Source organism: Columba livia, chromosome 5 (assembly GCF_036013475.1).
Source record: "Columba livia isolate bColLiv1 breed racing homer chromosome 5, bColLiv1.pat.W.v2, whole genome shotgun sequence".
Classification (NCBI taxonomy): domain Eukaryota; kingdom Metazoa; phylum Chordata; class Aves; order Columbiformes; family Columbidae; genus Columba; species Columba livia.
Window position 1 is genome coordinate 61,793,740 of NC_088606.1, and position 18,876 is coordinate 61,812,615.

The window sequence follows — 18,876 nt, forward strand, 5'->3', positions numbered from 1 at the left end:
GGAAGCAAAAGCAGTTGGAACTGGACTTTAGGTATGTTTAACCAGCATCATTTCAGACTTGGAATAAAACTTTATATTGGCTCATAGAGTATAGATTTGTTTCAATCTTTGCAGTTCACTGAACTTTTTTTTCTGTGCATACATATTTCAAGTAAACTCTGTAGTTATAAGTATAACAAGTGACACGTTATGGACCCTAAATCGTTGCACTGTGAAATATGCACAGAAAAAGGACAAATGAAGATATCAAGGGTCTGTTCCATTTCGCACTGAACTGTAAAATGCCACCCTTGTTGTACAGAAGATCACTGGTTCTGAGCAGGGCTCATTGACTGCTAAGTTGTGGATAGTGTTTCACTTTCTGCAACTGTTAATATCCTGGGTTATCCAGGCATAATGACCTCTCTATTTGTGACACATTGTTGAATTTTCTGGTTCTTTTAACTTATTCAAACCTTTTTTTTCACCCCCCTTCTTCTTCTTTTCTCTCTCTCTCTCCATTCATTGGAAGGCTGGGAGCATTCTGAATTGAGCTGCAGGACAGAGTTGCCTTGCTGTTGGTCAGCCAATTACAGTTGAAATTGGTGGTGGTGGCACATCTGTAGATGAATATAAACCAAAGTATACAGGAGAGGTACTCTACATGTGAACAAGCTTTTCTGTATGTATATATATATGTGCATATACTTTGGATAAAATTGGAACAACTGCAATACTGTTTGGTAGCTGTTAAATATGATATAGTAAATAATCATGCTATTGTAATCCAGATTATGTTATAGCTGGCATTTGATATTTAAATTCTGTCTGGAAGTAAATTCCAGCTTTATAACTAGCCACTAAATTACAATTTAAGCATGATAACTCATCAATTAAATATTTTAAATGCTGATAAAGATTTGTACATTAAGAACTTTGCCACTTTAAGATGTAAATTAAAAAAGGGGGTTATATCTAGTGTGCCAACAGCTGGTTTCCAGGGCTGAATGCTTCCTCTGATCTTGTAAGGATCTGAAGATGGTGGAAGTGTACCGTCTTATCTCAGATTAGGACCCATGCCTATAATACTTTTCTTCTCTTTGTTCCCCACCAAAACTAAAAGTGTTTATTTGGTTTTTATTTCCCTGGTGTATTCTGGATAGCTCCAGTTTACTCTGGCTCTACAGGTGAGAAAGCTGAATTTTGGAGTTTTAGCTGCCTCCAACCACAGGCAGAATGCATTTGTGTATACCTGGAATATATCAGGTGTATGAATATTTTGCTTATCTTAAACGTTGTTGTCCTCTTCTATACTATGTTTTCTGACTCACTCCCTCATAAGATCTGTAAATCTTTCCAGACTTCAAAAACATAATAGAAAAAAACTTGCTAACTTCAGAGGACTTGGAAACCCAGGTTCCACATAGCAAATACTACAGTGGATCTAATATTCAATACCTGAGCTTTTTCTCCTTGTACCAATCTGTGTTTTTTGTCTCAGTCACTGAAATGTTCTGAAATTCTCTGTTAGTAAACTGAAGCCTCTATAATGTGTTGAGCTTATACCAGAAAAAGCTGTATGTCAGATTTAGATATTGATGATAGTCTTCCATATTCTTGAAGAGCCTTAAAGGAATCCACCTTTTCTATGTGGCTTTTATAAAAGCACCTGCAAATATTTACAGCATTTGCTATAGCTAAGCCTAGGCCACCACAGATGCGTCAAGGGGAAAGTTCTCTACATAGATTATACCTATAAACTTGTTCAGCATGAGACCTCATTTGCCAAGATGGAGATGTTCCCAGTGGCCTAGCTCTGAGGTTCACTGTGCCTTTTATGCCTGGACCTCACAGAAAAGAAACAACTGCACAGGATAGGGCAAATGTTTTACTAGACCATTGGGCACATTGATTTTTATTTTCATGGATATGTAGATCAAATTGAAATAACCTAAAGGGGCTGATGTGATACCCTGGGACTGTTAGAGATGTCAAGATTCATAGTAAGGCTGTATGTTTCTAATTCTTGGTACTCCCTGTAGAAAAATAGCATGGGGTGTCACTGAGATCTGTCACTCGCTGACACTTATGGAAAAAATAACCCTTACCTCTGCCAGATGTTCCCAAGACATGTCCCAGATGAATAAGATTGTGTACTGAACCTAGTTTTGATTTATTTACATTTAAAGCAAGTGTTATGCAAGTCAGACTCGCGTGATCCTGGCTGGCTGATATATCCTTAAGCAACTGTCTAAATATTGGAATGCGAAGAATTCTCTTTTGCCTGATGTAGGACGTTACTTCAGAAATGTGTTTCTGTAAACACCCTGAAACTACAGAGCAGGAACAGCTTCTATTTTAAGACTTGATAAGATTACATCTATTTAAGCAACCTCCACTATAAAATGTCAAAATTAATAGTGAATGAAGAAATTTGGAAAACGGAAATTAAGAAAAACAAAACAGAAACAAAAACTTATTTGAAATTTGAACTTCTGAATTTGCCAGGAATACTACACTTTCAACAAGTTTAAATATTTTTAAATGAATTTTTAGGGCTTGAGGAAAAACAGTGTTATATGAGATACTTAAATCTCAGAGAAAGTAGGAATATAAACTGTATTTTAAACATCAGTATCACTATACTTTTCAGTATGTGTACAGTGCCTTTTTAGTTTTTCTTTTTTTGAAGCTGTTCTTCAGTTCCAAAAAACTGTATCAAACTTAGACCAAGATAAAGTTTTCATTACAACATACAACTTTAGCAGGTTTACCTGTGACAATTTAAGGTGAACTTTTATGATGATCTGATTTTTGTTCAGTTAATATAGATAACATAAGCTTATCTAATGTGTAGAACTTGCCAGATTATCAGGGATATCACACTTCTTGCCTTATAGGAATACAAACTTTTCTTCCTTCTTAGCATGGTGGTGTTCCCAGTTTGCATATCTAGCATAGAAAAGTTGTTTGGACTCTCTCTTGATATGTAAAGAAATGTTGATTGTAATGAAAAAGCATCCACAAGAAACTAGTTAGGGACAGTTGATTAATTTTACATAGTCTGAATCGGGGGCTGATTTTTTTTTTTTCAACATGTAAATAACTAAATATTTGGACTGGCTTCAATAACCTTACTACAAAGGCTTTACATTCCAACATGTTAGACTTCCAAAGCTCCATAATTTTTTTGTAAACCCTTGGAAATGAAGAGAATTCTGAGGTTGAAAATCAGGTTTGGATTATTATTCCAGGGAGATATGATGCTTTCTGATGTATTTATTAAGTATTAATGAAATAAAATGAAAGTACTAATGAAATAAAATCTTATATATGCACATACAGATATATATCTTTGAATCTATGAGTAAAATAAGATATGTAAGTGTATGTGTTAAGAAAATGAATGGGGCTACCTCTGGCTGGTGACAGGTTGCCAGAGGTATTCCTGAGGGCTCAGTTCTAGGGCCAGTTCATTTCAGTATCTTTAGCAATGGTGTGGATGCAGGTGTTGAATGTGCCATTAGCAAGCTTGATGTTGATACCAAACTGGGACATGCTGTTCATGATCTTGAGGGACAAAAGACCTTGCAAGAGAAGACTAGATAGATTGGAGCACTGGGCTATGATTAATGGGATGGAATTTAACAAGTTGAAATGCCAAATTCTGCACTTAGGATGGAGTAATGCCAAACACAAATATAAAATGGGAGAGGAGTGCCTGGAGATGCAGATCTCATCCTGGTGTGCATCAACACAGCATGACCAGCCATACTCAACGTTCTTATGGCCTTGCCTTGAGTGCTGTGTCTGGTGCTGCACCCCACAATTTAAGAAGGATGTGAAGGTCCCTGAATGTGCCCAGAGAAAGGCAACAAAGCTGATAAAAGGGCCGGAAGGAATGTCCTGTGAGGAGCAGCTGAGGAATTTGGGTTTACCTATTATAGTTTGGAGAAAAGGAGGCTGAGGGGTGATCTCATGGTTCTCCACAGCTTCTTGAGGAGGGGATGTGGAGAGAGAGGTCCTGATCTCCTTTCCTTGAGATCCAGTGATGGGATGTGTGGGCATGGTTCAAAGCTGTGCCAGAAGAGGGTTAGATGGGACATCAGGAAGTGTTTCTTTACCAAAAGGGTGGCCAAACACTGGAAGAGGCTTCCTGGAGAAGTGGTTGATGCTGCAGGCCTGTCAGCTTTTAAGTGGCATTTGGACAATGCCCTTATTGATAAGCTCTATCTTTTGGTCAGCTCTGAAGTGGTCAGGCAGTTGGACTAGATGATCATTGTAGGTCCCTTCCAAATGAAATATTCTATTCTGGATAGAAAGAAAAAGAATTTTCAAAAATCTTTTTCTTAATGTGTTTTGTGTTCAAATTGTGTGAAATGCTAATGGGAAATGGAGTAATTTGGAACCCAATTTTAAAATTCCAGTGTCCTCGGTATCATGTAGAGCTAGAAAACTGTTCTGGTGGAGGTGGATTTTCTGGTTTAGTTTGCATTATTATAAGAATAAATTAATTCCTTCGCATTTCAAAAAGTCTTAATGTGTGACTCATTTTGCATTCTTTTTATCCAATCTAATAACTGTAGAGAACTTATATCTCTTTCGCATCTTTATTTACTGCATTAGATGCTTATTCATAGTGTTAGTTTCAGAAATCAAGTATGTTTTCCCTTGCAAAATCATGCTATTTGAAGTGTAAATGCCATTTTCTCTGCTAATTTATTTTTGTGCTTTGGTAAAATGAGATATAACTCCTTGAATTACTCATTTTGTAGCAGGGACAAAAGCATGATCTATCAAGTGAGCTTAAGAAATAATGGCTCCATCTACTGTGAAGTATGGCATTTTCTCTGCATTTGCTGAATGCTGGATTTTGGGAGACTTTTTTGTTTTTCTACAGGGTGTTCCCTTTTTCTATATGGAAACCCTCAACAAATGATGTTTGATGCTGTAATATTATTTCCTGTTCATGTTATTTTTATAAACATTTCTTATTTATTGTGTAAATAGAAACTGTATTTTATGAAAACGTTCTTAAAGTTAATTGAACCAGTTCATTATTTTACTTGTGGATTTTGATTTTTTTTTAATGCTGTTTCTTGAATTGTATTGTACATTTGATTCAATTATGTAGTAAAAATAGATCTTATTTAATCAGTATAGTAAACTGTGATAACTAGAAGTCAGTCTTTAGAAGAGAGGCAACTCTTTTAGAGTCTAAAGAGCAATTTGCATCTAAACTGAGCTGGATGCTTCACTGATTTTATATAAATTTGTTAACAGAGGCTTAAAATGCATTCTAGGATAGAAGTTAAGACCCTTAAGCTCAAGCTTAGTAGCTACTAACACATTCCACTAACATTTAACAAGCACAAAATACAGATAATTAATTTGTAGAACAAACATGGCAAAAAAATTTAGTATATAATGAAATGTTCTTTGTATTTTTATTGTAAATCATACAACAACTTTGTGCAAAATTAATGTGCCTTGGGGAGAATTTTAAGATGCAATCCTTGATATTGTTACAGATGAAACTCAGTGAGTCTTTATCAAAACAGGTGTCTTAAACTAGCACTGAATAACTACAAATTTTTTTTCTTCAGGTCTAAGCAGAAATGCCAAATTTAGAAACACCCTTTCCCCCAGTGAAGTAGAAAAAGTAATTGCAATAGAAGATTTTTTCAAAATAGCATTGAAGTACTGTTTGCTTTTGCGAATTCTTGCACAGGTGAAGAAAAAAAGCCTCTTTAAAACAGTTGATTAAACCAAAAGGAATTTTCCTGGAAAAACATATTGCTGAGAGGTTCTTTTATAGTAAGTTTGGTCAGATCAAGCATTTGAATGACAACAAAAATCTAGATGGTGCCAAGGGGCAATGGCCTTCAGTGCAGAGTGACAGAGGAGCTGTTCTTCATTTGTGTCTGTTATGGTTGGGGATCTCGGTCAACAGCTTGTTCAGAGTCTGTTTCGTAGCTCAGGTGGTTTGTACAAGTTATTATCAGGATCTGCGAGTGAAGTGTGGTACAGTACTCACAGAAATGTGGTGTTATCCCCAGCAGTCTTGTTCTTGTCAAATAAATAAGAGGTTTTGTGTTAGCGTAGCAGTGGGTTATATCCACTGATTTGTGCTGATTCTTTGAATTGTTGACATAGTCTTCAAAATGTACCTTTTTTTGAGTTCCCCAGAAGTGTTTGGAACATCTGCAGTACTGTTCATCTTGGGAAAACTGCAGAGAACCACTGTCCAGTCAGAAGTCAATACCAGAGGCTCCAGCACCAGCCCTCCTTTTTATCCTTTTACTTGGACATTAGATTCTGTTACTTACACAACTCTAAGAGTCTGAAACAGATACCATGTTCCCTTTGCTTTCTCTCTTAGCTGGAGTTATGCCACAACAATGGGTAATGACTATCATCTTACACTGTTAATTTGAACTTAAGTCAGTTCTCTGCTTGTATTCATTGCATGGTTTCTTCTGGCAGTAGTGGTGGGGATCAGGCAGAAAAGGTGAAAAATAGGAGGCAAAGAAACCAGAATCCCTTTCTTAGCAATGCTGCTGAATGTGAAGTAGTTCTAGAGGAAGAATTTGTTATTGAAAGAAACAGAATCTTAGCAAGTTATCCATGCAGCCAAGTCTGAAAAATACACCAGAAATCTAAGTGTATTACATCAGAATTAAAATACAAGTGGAACTATGAAGCAGAAAAGTTTCCTAATGTATTGTCTATACAAGGTGATCAATAGCAGGAGAGAGAGAATTATTGGTTGGCAAAGAATTCTTTTTCTCAGGAAATAAAAGCACAGCCCTGTTTGTAGTACCCTTACTGTTGAAGGCGTTTATTTTAAAGTAAATATAAATAGTCCTAAATTGGAAATATCTGCACTGATTGAAAAAATTTGATGGAAGGCTAAAGAAAAAGTGAGGCAACTGAAGGTAAAACCTGAGCTTTATTCTTAGGAATGTCTAGTAAAATGAAAACTTAAAAGATTTTTTTAACATCATAAAGTATTCTCAAAATATGAGCAAAAAAGGTTTTTTTAAGACCTTGAGGGCAGGTTTCAGTTTTGGTATTCTGCTTGCTACTTGAGCTTAGACATTTCACTCAATCTGTGGGATGTCTGTGCAGCGTTGGCTTTAGAAAATATGCTCAAGGTGTAATATTACCTGCCTTATAAGTGAAATTGCTTATGTTTATTCACTAATGAGAGGTGGAACAGAAAAAGTTGGCTTTTCTTATACTCATGAGATGCTTTAATAGATTATTGATTTCAATTTGTTGAAGTGTTAACTGTCAAAGTATTTGAATAGCTCCTATTTTTTGATCCAGTTTAGTGTAGTTCATACCTATACACTTTCTATTAAAAATAGTACATGTGCTCACAGAAGTTTAAACTATGATTTTCACTTTAAATAAATATTTCATATAAAGCCCATTTCATCATGAGACAGTGGACTTGAATTGAAATAGCTTGAATTGAATGCTTGAATTGAAATAGCACCTCAGAAACTGTCATGCAGTCACTTCACAGACTGAGCTGAAGAGATAGAATTGATCATATTATTGTGGTACGAGTTCTAGGTATTATAAGGTTAAATAGCTGAGATGTTAATGTCTTGAATTCAGCAGAATGTAATTATTAAATTGTGATTTTATTTTTTTTTAAGGCATTTTGCCATGTAAGCAAGGAGCAATGAAGGCAAATTGGCTTAATTAAAGCAGTAAAATCTTCTTTGGTTTCAAAACCATTAGGAAGGCTTTTTCTCTGTGTGATGTGTTTTGATTTCAGAATATGCTGTTTTAAATATTTTTAATACATTCCATCCAAATTCATACCTTAATGTCGCCTATACTTAAATATTACCTATAGACAGAGATACAAATTTTTCTTTCTTCCTATTTAAAAGAATTATAATTTCATGAGCTGTCACTCTTTATTCTGAAATTGGTATATAACATTAAAATGATTTATGTTTTTCACTTTGTTGCATATGTAAAGGTCACTATATTAGGCCGACTTTGAAAACTTTGTGAAATACAAAGTTATTTAAATGCAGCAACTTTAGTGACATTGCATACACCAACAACCACTTTTCCCGTTATTCCTGGTGTTTAGACTGTTGTGATTCTGCTGATGTAGCTGATGTTTTCCTTCATTATTCCTCTGCCTTTGTCCTTTCCTACAGGCTTACCCTGAGTTTGTCCTGACCTACCTAGAGGAACTAAATGAAAGAGAGGAGGTGACCCAGACAGAAAACCGCATTCACCATGGGGCCTGGTCTGCAGCTCATCAGGAGATAGACAGCAGCTCAGCAGAAGAGGTCAGAGCATTAAGCCAGAGGCAGGTCAGAGACAGCCCTTTCAAAAACACGTCCTGAAAAGAGAAATATCAGTCTGGAAGTCAACTTCTTTCCTTAAATAAATAACCTCATTTGATTTCTTAATTTAAGGAGACATTTATAAATTAGAGAAGTAATAGCTATATACAGGATTTTAATGGATAAACACTTATACACATTTATGTCTCAGAACAGTTTAAGCTTATAGCCCATGTAGGACAAATCTTTGAAATTTCATGTTTCCTAGATGGAAAAACCCAAGGGAGGGAAGGAAACCAACAAAAAAAAGTCACTAGATTTCCAGATTTGTGCTTCTTGATGCATCTTGACATAGCTATTTGTATTTCTGACATTTTCTGCTAATCAACAGCCTTACTTGAAAAAGGAGACACACATTATTTTAATTAGCAATAGATAAATTACATGGTTGTACTTCCATCTCTTAGGTTCTGAAAAAAAAAAAATGTCAGCAACCCCAATCAGAAACAACTTTCAGGACCTTTGGACGCCTGTTTAATGCCTGCGGATCCCCTAGGGGAGACTCCACAGCTGACAGTGGCACTGGTGAGGAAACCAGAAGAGAAACATCCTAAGGCCTCAGCTCAAAGGTAAGCCACTGACAGAACTGATATTTATTGTTCAATGACATTAGATGTTTTCCTTCAGTTTCATGTAAGATTGATTTCCTGGATACTATTGAAATATCTCAGAAACCCTCTGGCTGATAAGCAAACAGGGATTTTGACCAATATTAATGAAAAGGGGTGACATTTATGTGCTTTTTTAATTTATTCTGGAGATTGATGTGGCTGATGTTTGGTAGTAACTTTTTAATTTTTATCTACAGATCTCACATCATAAGAATTACATAAAGAAATAGGACTTGTAGCAACGTTGTGACACATTTTGTGCCACAAGACTTAAGTGTAAATGGTAAAGGCTCTGTTAGAACTCTGAAAGTCATACTGAGCCAAAATATTAAGTGATATAGTCACTTTCAATATAGTACTGTATTTTAATTTCAATTAAATAATAAATAGGAGTGTTCTTAATAGAGCAGGCAGAAGACTTTGCCTTTCTTTAGATAACTGAAACTGTCTTTTACAAATGGCATATAGCCAGTAATTTTGGGGTATTTGGGTATTTTTAGATGCTTTTGAAAATGGACCTCTTGGATGAAAGACCATGACACATCACTTGTTATTAAAGTTGAACTTGTTAATGTTGCTACAACTGGAAATAAGTCAGTAACAGTAATATACTGGTAACTGCAAGCAACAACTGGATTTGTTTTATCTGTGTTATTGTAACTCTTCCCTAGGAAGTATCACCCTTACAGAACCCATAGATTTGCTCCTCTGGTCCTCCTTCAAGGACAAGTAGTTCTGGTGGTTCATTTATAACATTATCTTGTAAATATTCAGACTTAAAGTATCCAAAATATTTCTCAAATGTGTCTGAAGACTATGACATGATTGAGGTATCTCTAGGTATTTGCTATCAGTAGTTTTGGGGGAACTGCATAGGTAGAGGTAGATTACCTGTAACTTTGTTTTTTAATGAATCAAAGAAATTTAAAGCTTTGTTAAACATATATGATTTAACTACTAGTAAGTACTGTTGCATTTTTACAACGTATAATCAATATTAACTTCATTATTTAGTTTATTGGCTCTTTCAAAATGTGCCTTCTGCAGTGTAAGGTGAAGGTTTATACAAGAACCTTTTCTCCACAATGCTTTGAATGTGAATTGTTACTCTTTAAATACACGATATGATTCAGGGTCACCGTATTTAACTTGATTTAAGTACAACAGGATAAGTTCTTCACCTAGATGTTCATGCTTTTAGCCTCAGGTAACAGCGTATAAATATTAAGCTAAAAAATCTCTTCTTGCAGAACACAGACATCTGATTTAGAAAGCTGTCTACAGTCAAGATAGCCTTTAAGCACTGAATGCTTGACTTTCTATGTCTTCATGCATCTCTTCCCACCAAAAGTGGAGTTATGGAGTCCAAAGCATTTTCTGGAACTAGAATTAAATCTAGAAAAATACATTTTAATACTAAAATAACACTATTGTACTGTCAGAAAACTTTGCTATTAAGTAACAATGGTAACTAAAAACTTCTGCATTGGGAGGTACTAAGTGATTTAAATCCTCTTTTGCTATTTTTTCACTATACTGTGATAAATACTAGTGTATTCCATTAAATAGCTGCCACATTCCAACCTGTAGTTGGTAGAATACTTTCAATGCCTGAAAGGTGATATAAGAAATAAGAGAGATGGGTTTTTACTTATCCTTTGTGATTTGAAAAGCTGATCAGTTTCCAAGTAGCAATAAAATTTGCCATATTTTACAAAATAACATGAGAAACCATTATAAGTGCAAATAAGACATGAATTCTGTGTTAGTAGGGGAAACTATATATCTGTGTACTAGAAATTTTGTTTCAGGAGTTGGTCCAGCTGTATGAGTCAATAAGGTGAAGATTATTATCACTATTTTTACTGAGAAGATCAAATTGATTTTTTTAAGACTCTTTTTGGTTAACTGCCCTGCACAACATATTTGTAGATTTTTGCAAAACTTTGACATACTGAGAAAGGAAGGGAACTATCACTAAAGGGAGATTCAGCTGCCCAGACATAAGTGTTTAGAGCAATTTTTAGGTGTTGAAGAGTGTATCACTAGGCTTTCAGCTGTTCCAGATTACTACAAGTCTCCTATCAGACCTGTGTTGTATCTATGAGAACATGCAGATCCTTCGGGTACATCAGCAGTCTCGAATACCAGCAAGTGTCTATTTTTGAGCTATTAAGACCTGACCTAAGAAGTTCCTTTTCCATCTTAGTGATTTGGAGGGATATGCATTTCAGAGCTGTCATTCTTAGTGTTTTTCTGGTTTGGATTCTGAGAAACAGTCACACATTAATGGTGAGCCACAACAGCATGAAGTTGCAAGAAAACCTATTCTATAGGATGCTACTGTAGGAAGAGTGCTATGAAAAGGGCTAAGTTTCAAAACATGTGGTTGATTAGGCTGCAAGATTGTCTGTTTGCTGTGATTTTCATACAATTAGACTTTGTTATTCACTTTTGCTGGTTGAAGGCTGCAGTCAGCACCTTTCTTACCTTCATGTTGTTTAGCCAGTTGCGTGTTACCCTGTGGTACATGATAGTGAAGATAACAAGGGAATGAGCTTGCTGGTTGTGGTGATGGTGTTGTGGTAGTTTTGGTTTCATTCTTGTTTTGTTTATGTTGTATTTGTGGTGGTGTTTGTGTGTGTCACAGCAAGTCATTAGCATCTTTGGGGACATCTTATTCAGTGTTCTTTCCAATGTTTTTTCAATGCATCTGATACTTGTACCAATTCATGTAATACCCATAAGGTATAAAAACCTGAACCTCATCTCTGATTTACCTGACTGAATCCCTGAGTTTTTATGTGAAAAACTAATCTATTCCAACAAACAATATTGCACAAAAAATCCTTTCTAAATGACAAGTATTGTTGCAAACAGACTAAAATGCAATCATAAGCCACTTGCTAGGCAGGGAGGGTTCAAGTTGCCAAAAAGATGTGGCCTTCAGGATATGGCTGGGAGGTGGGCTGGATGGCTGGGATTTCTGTACTTCCTGCAGTGCATAAGAACTAATGACTTAAGTAACTAATGGCCACTAATTTCCTTCCCATCCTTATTCTCATCCTTGCTGTTCATGTATAGAAAAAAGCAAATCCCATTTTTTGTTGTTTGTTTTTTTAATGGACACTTGTAGAAAGACATTACATGGTATTATCTTTGCCTTGATGAAGATAACAACTTAATGTTTTGGGTGTTACCTTGTGGAACTGTAACCCCTGTAACTACTGACAGTATTTTAAGTTACTTCTCTCATTCTTGTGATCTTACTTATTGGTCACAACTAGAAAAGTAAGAGAGTGTTCTTGTATCATCAGAGGTAACAGATTTGTACTGTCCTAGCAGAATCCTCAATTTGTGAGTGTCCCTTTAGAAGACAGTAGTCACATTTCTAAAATTAGTCACCTGTTGTAATGCAGTTTTGGGTATGGGCCTTAGTGAATCAATTTGCTTCTGTAAGGAAGCTTGATTTCATGAGATTCTGAATATTTTGTTTCCAATCCAGAAATGCATTTAAGTATTCTCCAAGTACAGTACATGCTAGGTACAAGCATTCTTGGATCTGGGTCAGAATGCTTGTGACCTTGTTGTTTTCTATACTAAGACAGACACATCTGGGACAGTTGGTTTAATTTTAATTTTTCTGAATCAGGTGGTTAGATTCAGTTACTACATTTCTATAAGACTTATTAGTGTAGAAAAATGATTAAGAAATACTCCTAAGGAGATGGAAATGTTCTTCTGATTCCAACAAGATACGGCCATGAATTGGTACAATTGTTTGTAACTGTTAAGCAAATGCTTGAACCTTGATTCTTTATACACTGTTCATTCATTGCAAATTCCAAGTGGGCAAAACATGGCTAAAAGTTGTATTCTACATCTTATTGTAAATTATGATTACTCTATGAAGACGGATGGGAGTGTAATAAATAAATTTATCTTAAAAATCTATTTATACATGTTCCACTTAAAACAAAAATGCTGCATTTTCTGCACTTAAAATGTATGTATCAGTTTTAAGTACACCCTCACATTTCTATTTGTGAAAACCACCTCTATGAGAAAAACATCTTTCCACTGAGTTGCATTGATTTTCTGTGATGTATATCTGCTATACAAGTGTTCTAAAGGTTAAAGCTTTGAACTGGTGGCAAATTAGCTTTCATTATCTGCTTTAGTTGCATCTTGACAAAATTATTCTAATAGCTGTGTCTGCTACAGATACAGACCCACTTCTCTGCTCATCACAGAGAGAAAATGTGATACATCCTTTTGAAAATGAAGGGAAGGTATAAACATTAAATTCCCATTTTCAGGAAGCATTTGAAGATATTTGTTTACATTAGGATACCAATTTGAGCAGCTTACCTTTATTTAAATGCAATAAGAACTGGGGAGTGGAGGGGGGCTGGGGAAGACTGTAGCAGCCGACAAAGCATGGTGACCCAGCTTGTCACCCAGTGACCTGTGAGAAGGAAATAATGAACTGTGAGTAGCTGTCATCTTAACTGTTTCTGACAGTTTGGCTATGGGCACATCTGTGTTAGTTGCATGGAAAGGCCTTTGTTGTTTTCCCACTAGTGACTTTGCAGACCGCTGTGGGGTTTGCTGGCTGCCCTGCTCTTACACTTCCCCTCCTTTTTTAGTAGTAAGAGCAGCTGCCACTGATAGAGCTGACATTTCTTTTAATGATTTACTTGGCATTTATACCACTAAAAAAAAGAAATTACATCAAAATGGAATTTTTGGTTATTATAAATGAAAATATTTGCTGTATCTAAGATCTGATGTAAGCACACCTATAAACAGTCATATCTATGTAACTTGCAGCAGGCTTCAATGTTTGTTGGTACCCTTCCTTCATAATATCTTGTCATACTTAACTATTTTGAGTGAATTGAGACTACTCATAATATTTTACATAATCCAGTGTACAATGAAACTAGGCAGCTTTTCATGGTTAAATGACATATTATGAAACAAAGACACACACACATGCACACACTCCCCATTTATTTAGCATTATAGGAAGCAATTGCTTCCTTTTGCAGATTGACCGAATGATGCATGGCTTTTCTGGTACAGTACTGCTAAATCTTGGATAACTTTTCACGCACTATTATTAGCATTTTCAGCTAGGAGACTGTTAAATATAGGCATGCCTGCTCTCATAATAGTCGTTAGTTAAGAAAAACATGACTTATGGAAATTGAATGGCTAACACAAGAACTTCTAAAGTTTAGAGCTATTTTAACAAAGTGTAAATATTTTATATGGTTGATATACCTTATTGCTTTTATGTTATAATATGCCTGGAGTAGGTTAATACAAATTGCTTTGCAGGAGTTGAATATGAAATACTTCAGGCACTAAACCAAATGTACAGCATGCTGAAGCTGAAATTTTGTGTTAATTGTTTTCCTGATGTAGGTCTTAGGGACCTTAAAGTTGTCTCCTCATATTCATGCATTTTTATTTTTTTATTAGTCTCTTTAGCTGTTTCTTGTTCTAAGTTTGAGCTGTACTTAATAGCGTTCACATGCAAGGGAAAAGAAATTTGTATTTCAACTCTGAGGACACAGATTCATGAGTTAGATCCTTTGGGGGCTGTAGCACAGCATATGCAACATGATCTAGAATACAGGTCACAGTCTCTTGCCTAACTAGGTGGTGATGGAGTCATTAGACATACATAATAACAGGTCCCATTGCTCTGTTTTTGCTCTATCACTAGTGCAACCCTCTGTCCTTGTTCAGAGATATTGTGATGAACAGGAGCTATGCAACTACGGCACGATTCTCTACTGTGTGATACAGAGTTTAGAGAGGGATTGTTGGTGTCTTCTGAATGGATGTTTTCATGTATGTGTAATATGAAATAAGTAAAAAAAAAGGCAAAAAAAACCCCCAGAATTTTATTGAATGATGATGGTCTTCTAATCACAATGAGATCTCGCTTTCCTGAGGATGTGGAAAAAGATTGTGCATTCTCTGAGTAGATTTGCAGCCTATTTATATAACATAAACCAAAAAAGGTTTAGTGAGAGGATGCCTGTATAAAGAGAGGAGGTGACTTGCCTGGGTTTGTGTGGCTGCCACTGGCAGAGTCCGGGTGCACCAAAGGGGATGATCTGGTTCCCTGTCTGGTACCTGCTGGACCCCAATGCCTCTTAGCTGTTAAAAAACCTTGTGTGCCTCCTGGGTATGAAGAAAGGGTTTGTACGTCTTGCATCCCACCCCAGTTGTGCCTCCTCACTATGGCAGTACATTTCACGAACTGGGAAGTGCAGCAACAATTGCAGCTACACTAATGGTTTAATAATTCTTTTGTCATGGTTAGGTAAATATGAAGGCTAGTCCATAGAAGACTTGCAATTTGTTTTTTCTCTATATTGTATGAAGCAGTGAATCAGTTCCACACCTCTGCATTGGGCTATTCAGCTCTAAAAGTGTTTGTGAAAGGAAGGTGAATGTATTAACTAAAACTTGAAGTTATAGATTACTTTCTCCTGGTGGAAGTAAATGAGAGCTGGGACACCAAGAGCTTTTTTCAAAGTCATTGAAGTCTATTATTTGTCTTAGCAAATGTTAATGTCGTGGAGAAACTTTAAATATTGCTTGAAGCCATAGAGTTGCGTAGAAACATCTATGAGTTTCTGTAGCTTGCTTATTCTTTGCAGAGTTATTACCCTGCTTTCACATTTATATTTGTGTGCATTTAACATAGCTTTGCTAGGTTAAAGGCATTATTCTTCTCGCTAAACTGCTGTTGAAAAATAACAAATTGTACGTTAATACATATTACAAAGTGGTAGAGATAGTGCTCCTCAACTTGGTTTTGAGAAAATGTTACTAGTTTTATTTGTATCACTTGCAAAAGAAAAATACATAATCTTAGGATTCTAGCTTGAGACTTTTGGTGATTCAAATACCTCATTAGACAAGTGACTAATTTGGAATATTTAATTGGAGAAAAGGGTTTCAAATTAATTAGTCCTCTGGGTATATTCATCCTACACAGAAGATTTAAGGAGAAGCAGTTAAGAATAAGAGTATCCCCTATAGGTTGTTTTTGTGCTTTTTTTTGTTGTTGTTGTTTTGTGTTTTTTTTTTTTTTAAGGTAAAATTAACCCCTAATTTGCGAAGTAGTTTGCAGTATCTTGTTTGGGGTGTCGTCTTTAGTACAATCAGTTACTCGGTTGCATGTTTTTGTTTTCTCTGGTTTTGATGAATTGCTAAACTTGACCTTGGGGAGAACTTTGCAATATAAAGTACACTGATTGAGTCCAAGGAAGGACATGGCCTGTCTCTTTATAACTCCCATTGGGTTTGAGCATGATCAGCACTTTTCTTGCCATTTAAAGCTGAGGAGGTGTGTTAAAGTTGTGATATGTCTTCATCAAAAAATTTACTACAGCAAGGAGTTGAATAGCAGATGCATATTTTGACAATTTCACTTAGAAACCATATCCCTTCTTTTCAGAACTTTTCAATATTTGGGCTGCAGGAATTATCACAGAAACATAAAAAAATGTATTTTAATACAATATCTTAATATGCGAAGTATAGATAAGATAATGAGTTTGAAAGCAAAATGAGTGGAACTCTTATTTGCTGGTTAGTTGGACACTTGCTCAACTTTTGTTACTTGCAACCACCATCTTAACAAAACACCAGTGATTAACCACTAGTCATAAAATATCCACTGTTTGAACAGCGGTAATTGATCTTACATCCCCAAATGCAACAACTACTTCTTTTGACAGAGCCTGTGGACTATTTAATCTGATATTAGTGGAAGAAGCTATATTTATCAGTCTTGAAGGTTTTAAAGAAAATTAAAGTTTTCAATGAAAAAATAAGGATACACTTATTTTTCAGAAAAATTGCATAAATTTTATAGATATATATATATTTTCTTCATACAAAATGCTAGCCTTATGTTTGCTTTGTATATCAAAGTAAATGATGAATAAAGAAGAATCTGAGCTGCTATAAAAAGCTGGAGGCTGAAATCACAAGAGAAACAAAATGGAATGTCTTGCATTATGTTTTTGCAGGATCTCATTTACCCATAGATAAGTGCTTAAGTCTACATAAAACAAAATATGACTTAATTGGCATACTTTTATCTAAGTAAAAATTCAATTTTTTTAACCTTCAAAATGCATTGTTACATTTTTGTAGAGCTCAGTCATGTTCATAATTGCTAGTTAATAACCTATTTAAATGGTATGAAGTACTCTTCTTTTGGGTTAGCTTAAAACAGGCAAAAAACCCCCTCACCTGTTATATGTACATTATGTTTAAAAGCATACACCTATCTTTATCCAGGTTCATGTATTTATCAAGTGCTTATTATCATCTTGTTATCAAGAAAAGCAAACTGAATGAATTAATGAACTTGAATAATAAAGACCACAGCAGGAACTGAGTTACTGATAACATAACTGGTTAGCAAAGGTTGCTGCTTTTTTAGTGCTTAACATACTGGAATAGGAGACAGAAGGAATGAAAGGGTTTCTTAGACAGCCAACATATGTCAAGTATAAATCAAGCAACTCTTGTAATCCTTACTGATTTGTCAAAATTAAAAGGGACATGCTATTTTTCTTTTGATTATGGAATAGAAATAAGCTCATAAACAATCTAACTGTGGTCTTGTCTTATGTGAGTTACAACCTCTTAGCCCATGCCAGTCAGGTTTCAGGATTTTGGTTTTCTTTCCTCCTCCTGTTCTTGGATTTGAAGACACTTCATTAAGCAATAGCAGCAATATCAAGTTATTTAGTTGTATTTAAATTAATCCTGCTTTACAAAACAAACACCAAACCAGCAAACAAAATCTCAACCTCTTCCAACAATACAGGGAGGCTATAGAAAATACTGGAGAGATGTAATTATGAAGAAAGATGGGATGTGCAGAATACAAAAGAACAAAATAAATAAAGAAACTCCTGAGGATGGTGCACAAATACTCTCCTGAGGTTTTATTTTATGTCACAATAAGTGGTTTCAGAGGTTTTTTTGTGGGGCTGTTTTGTGGGTTGTTTTTTTGGTTCAGGGAGCGGGGGTGGTTTGTTTGTGGTTGGTTTGTTTGTTTTTTTCCCTTCTCCAAGATGTAACTTTGTTTCTGAATGATACACAAGAGCAAAGAGAGAAAGGGAAATGTATTTCTTCTTAGTTTATATTTCGAAGCAATCAAACCATAATCCAAATATAATTTAATTAATGAAGGTAAAAGTAGAGAATTTATCCTAAATTGCAGAAAAAATGAATAATAGTTACATAATAGTTGAATAGTTAGTTACATAATCCTTGTTTCTTGCTAAAAAAATAAGTAAATCTGGAAGTCACAGTGAAATTGTTGTATCTGAGGAACTGGGCTGAATTTCTATTGAGATCAGACGGGGTGGTGTGGGGTTTAGTGTTTTTGTTGTGGTGGGCTTCTGGTTGTGTTGTGTTTTGGTTTTGATTGTGAAAATATTGAGACTTAAAGTTAGGAAAAGTTAGAAAATGTGTCGGTGACTCTGAAATTGAGAGAATCTGATAGATTTATTATATGGTATGTGACAAAAAAAATTTAAAAGAAAGCTTTATGCCAGTAATCCTCATGTCAGTGAAAAGTCTTAGGATATTAAAATTGAGAAATGTTGTTTTACTTAGTCACTTATCTCATTACACTGAGCATACATCCCCCCCGGACAAAGATAGAACTGACAAATGTGCAACCACCTTCCCACTCCTAAGAAAAGACAAGCAAATTAGCTCTATGTGCTGTTGGAGCTTCTGCAATAATAATAGAGATTAATTTGTAACTGTGTTCCCCCTACTCCTCCAGCCACCTATAGGTGATGGAAATGGTTGTGAATGGCAAGAAACAAGGAGGAAAACCAGTGGCA

At 35.4% G+C, this 18,876-nt stretch overlaps 1 long non-coding RNA gene across 2 annotated transcripts in view; it reads left to right on the forward strand.

The window, feature by feature from the left end:
* Positions 1-18,876, forward strand: part of LOC110354916 (uncharacterized) — a 95,091-nt gene that overhangs the window by 27,419 nt on the left and 48,796 nt on the right. For both annotated transcript variants that reach the window (XR_002407166.2, XR_002407168.2), the window contains exons 2-3: positions 8,169-8,303; positions 8,768-8,929. This is a non-coding gene — a long non-coding RNA (uncharacterized LOC110354916). The remainder of the gene's footprint in view (positions 1-8,168; positions 8,304-8,767; positions 8,930-18,876) is intronic.